The sequence below is a fragment of the Halichoeres trimaculatus genome, unplaced genomic scaffold (genome assembly GCF_033239565.1).
Source record: "Halichoeres trimaculatus isolate MK-OKI-2021-1 unplaced genomic scaffold, fHalTri1.1 fHalTri1_scaffold_19, whole genome shotgun sequence".
Classification (NCBI taxonomy): Eukaryota; Metazoa; Chordata; class Actinopteri; order Labriformes; family Labridae; genus Halichoeres; species Halichoeres trimaculatus.
In genome coordinates, this window is record NW_027437197.1 from 15,874,667 (window position 1) to 15,878,826 (window position 4,160).

Consider the following 4,160-nt stretch of genomic DNA (forward strand, 5'->3'; position numbering starts at 1 on the left):
AGAAATATGTCTTTGAAAGCCTGCTGTACATCACTGAACCATATTTTAAGACTACTCAGATTTGTCTGGTCATCATCAGGCGAGTTTAAACAGATGAAGAAGAAATGCTTACGTCAGGGGAATAAATCATTCATCAGCAGTGATTGATTAATGATTAATGATCAGAGGAGTTGTGTTGTTGAGATTCTGATGCTTTGATGAAATCCCTCTGAACCCTGACTGATTATTGGAGTTGCTGTTTTGATGAGAGTGACTCAGTGCTGTTTGGTGCTGTCTGTCATTTAGAGTCATTTTCCAGTGTCACGAAGCACACAGTTGTCTGCTGGCTCTGAATCCTCTCTGAGCCTCACAGGGCGGCTTTACCAACACATGTGGATGCCACTGTGTCAGTGCTTGGGCACAAAGTCTGCAGCACAGAAACTGACTCTACACAGGATCTGCTTCTCAAACTTTTATTGCATAAATACACATCAACTGCTCATCATGCCAGGTACAGTTTAGTGCGAAAAAAGTACAGAAAAAAAAGATTTGATTATGGGTAGTTGACTATTTCAAATGAAAAAGCATAAAAGATGAGGGCAGATTGTAAAAGTGCAAAATTAACTAGCACGAATTTAAACTTTAAATTATATCCCACAAGCATTTCTCAAACAAAGAAGTATCTTTTCTCCTTCTGCTTTCTACTCTTTTTTGTTGTTTTTAAAGAGGGGGTGTGGTACTTTTTAGTCTTGATTCTGTCCTCCTGGTGCCCCTGTGATATCTTTACATGATTGGTAGCTCAAATAAATCCCTATTTTTCTCTCACCAATATTTTAGAGAGCCCTCATTTCAGCCTCTGTCTGAAACACTTAGTTTTAGATGCTGTCTCTTTAAAGCATCCATCTGATTGGCCAGCCCTTTGGAGGCCTGTCTCTAGGGGGCGGAGCTATGCAGGTTTTTAGGCCCACCCCTCTAATCTATCATAAACCAGTTTAGGTGATCATTTTGCAATGACCTCATCAGTTCAGCAAATCTTGTGGAGATCTGTTGATATTATAAAGCAGAGCATTTTGACCAGTTTACAGACAGATTTGGGAAATTCTACAACATATGTCAATTTGAGGCTTGAAAATCTAAACATCCAGCACTTATACTTTATTTTTTTACTTTATATATTCATGTTTAAAATTTGGGAAAACAGAATACCCCCTCTTTAAAAAATATTGGACTAACCCCCACTTTAAGACATTAATAATAGTTATTCAGAAATAGTCACTCATTCTGCTAAGGATCCTGTTTGATTCTGAAGATCATAAGGAGGCATCAACACAAATTTCATCATCTTTTATAACCAACTAAAAATTTCTCACATTTATGTGTGACAGAAAGGTAAAGGCTGATAGATGTGCGTGTTAAGTTTTATCTTTAATGGATATTTTCTATGTTCTTGGAAAGCCTGAGCTGATAAAGTGTGGAACTTTCCTTCTCACAGCAAAGAGAAAGAGCAGATAAAAGGCTGAAGTTTTGAGCACGGGGCATCTGTGAAATGGCCTGAAAGTCAAACAGAAAGCAGATCAGCGAGTTTAACATTCACAATTTTAGCATTCAAAAAAAGTATCAGTCAGTTTAAATGTGAACTAAAGTCTGAATCTTACCGGATGGTGATAGTTCCGTACAACCCAACTCTGCTTTGGCACTGGGCTCCCCTGACTGCCAATCAGAATAGCTCCAGTCAGATCCATCCAACCACATCCAGCGATCAGTCTGGAGGAGAACAAAACAGTGATGAGGACCACTCACAAGAACAAGTCCACACAAAACCACTTCAAACCCTCTGACTGAAAACACATACATTCGGAATCTTCCACCCTCCGATCCAGGTGCTGGTCTGAGCTTCATTCCCCTGCAGCATGGACTGTATCTCTCTGTGGATAATTTGGCTAGTGATGGAGGCCAGGTGGCCATCAGGGAAATTCTCCTGGCAGAACATCTGCAATAAAACAGTGACAGATGGCTTAAGCAAATCGAGTCTTACTAAAGAAAATAACTTTATGGACTTTGAAATCTTTATGGAGCATCTTTAAATGCATCAATACCTCAGCCTCTGCTGCTCCCTTTGGCTCCTGGAGAAACTGGAAACATTTGTCCTCCAGCAGAAGTCCAGAGCAAGAGCTCAGCTTGGCAGCTAAAAAGAAGATTACAATGTTTTTAATCCTGATGCCACTCATTTTTTAAAATCTGTCTTCAAACTCAACTCTCATGCAACATAGTTACCAGGTTCCCATCTTTAACGTTTCGCCTCCACACAGACCAAGAAAAGATCTATTCAGCATGCATTCAACAATGTATTGTACTCCTTGCAGATTTTATTGGAGAAAGGTTGAGCTGACATGATGTTTTTACATTGTACATGTGAAAAAGTGACACACATAAAAGGAAGGAACCAAGTTGGTTTCGACTGATCATAGGTAAGTCTTGTCACTACTACTGCAAAAAAAGGGCAGCATAGATAAAAGACAGGGTGAAATTACCTTTCATGCAGCAACCTAATTTTACTTCACAAGGAATCTAGAAAAAAGTGGGCCTAGGAAGTAAATAATAAGTAATTATACTGGATATTAAAAACACATTTCTTTCTTTTTATCTTAATTTGATCGAATAAATGGCAATAGACAAGAAAAATATTACTCATCTAAGTCAAAATACTTAGTATTAGAGAAGTAAAAAAGTGCATTTCTGCACTTTTTTACTTCTCTAATACTAAATATTACTTTTTGTGAGCTGCTGTGGCAAAAAAAAAAATTCCTCCAAGGGGGATCAATAAAGAATATTCTATTCTGTTCTAAGTATGATTAAAATGATTAAAATTTCTGTTACAAAGAAAATCTTTAATACAGTTTTAAATAATCATCTCCAATAAAAATGGACCACAGGATGCTGTAGTTTTGTTTCTTATGGAGTCCCTTTCACATCGTTACTACATGTGTTTGTCCAGGTCTTCAGTTAGTTAAAATCTGCTTCAAACAAGGTTTCGTGTGTTTGTCTTCAATAAAGCAACTTAAGGGGTGAAACAAGAATTCTGAAACAAGTTTTATTTTGATGCAACTTTTGGTGAGAGAACTATTTTAACTTTTTTTTTTTAACTTTTATTACTGAATCTAAAGATCCCCATACTAACTGAGATTAAGAAAGATATGTTTGTGCTCAGTTTTAGATTTTAATTTATAACTCAAAGGAAAAAAAAGTTCCAAAATATTGTTAAACATCTAACATATCTGAATCTAAGAATGTACATCTTGGCATGCTATATAACTCCTCTTTATTACTAAGGCTGCCTGTTTTGGGCTGGGGTGACGTCGCCCTCCAGTGGCTGCAGTAATCATGACAGGAGCAAAGAAAGAAAGCAGGTTAAGCTATTAATTAACTGGGGCCAGTGCAAGTTGATCTTATCAGAAGGACCTCCAGTTTGGGAAGCAGTTGAATGTGTCATCTTAAAGTGTATTTCTTGTTAGGAGGAGGTGGGATTTTTCAAGAGGAGAATTAAAATAACATTTCTGTTTGTGTTATATTCTGTTGTCACTTTACCCATGACTGTATTGATGAAAATCTTCTCCTGTTAAACTCACCTCCTTGTTCCCCTGTCGTCATGAACTCTGGGTCCCCTGCTTCCTGTTCCATCCCTGCCCTTACCACCTTGTTTAAAGAAAAGGGCTCCAACAACTTACCGTCAAAATCCAACATCAGCTCTTCCTCTGGAGCGGCAGGGTCTGGGATGAAAACCTTGGGGGGCCCTTCTTCATTCTCTGGCTCCAGCTCCATGACTGGTTCAGCCTGACTGGGCACAAGCTGATTTTCTAACATAGCTCTCAGAAAGTTCTTCTCTGCTTCATCTGTTTCTGGGAGGAGCTCCATTTGCACCTCAAGCCCCTCTTGAAGCTTATCTTTGAACATGGGTAAATCTTCAAGCTTCAGCTCCTTTTTATAATCTTCAACGTTTACCTCAGGGGGGTCAGGTATAACATAGGGTTTACTCCCAGAATCCTCCTTTATGGGTGACACCTGTCCTTCCAGCTCTGGTTTGCCCTCCTGCTTTTCTTCCATCTCAATCAAATACAGAAGTAAATCTTCAGGTTTCAGCCTCTTTTTATCAGCCTCTGGCAGATTCACCAGGGCATCCAGCG

At 38.8% G+C, this 4,160-nt stretch overlaps 1 long non-coding RNA gene across 1 annotated transcript; it reads right to left on the reverse strand.

The window, feature by feature from the left end:
• Positions 1–1,192: 1,192 nt before the first annotated feature.
• On the reverse strand, positions 1,193–1,907 carry LOC141807954 (uncharacterized). Its single transcript, XR_012599880.1, has 3 exons — positions 1,832–1,907; positions 1,635–1,743; positions 1,193–1,530 (listed from the first exon to the last, which is right to left on the reverse strand). It is a non-coding gene; the product is annotated as an uncharacterized LOC141807954 (long non-coding RNA).
• Between the last annotated feature and the right edge of the window lie 2,253 nt (positions 1,908–4,160).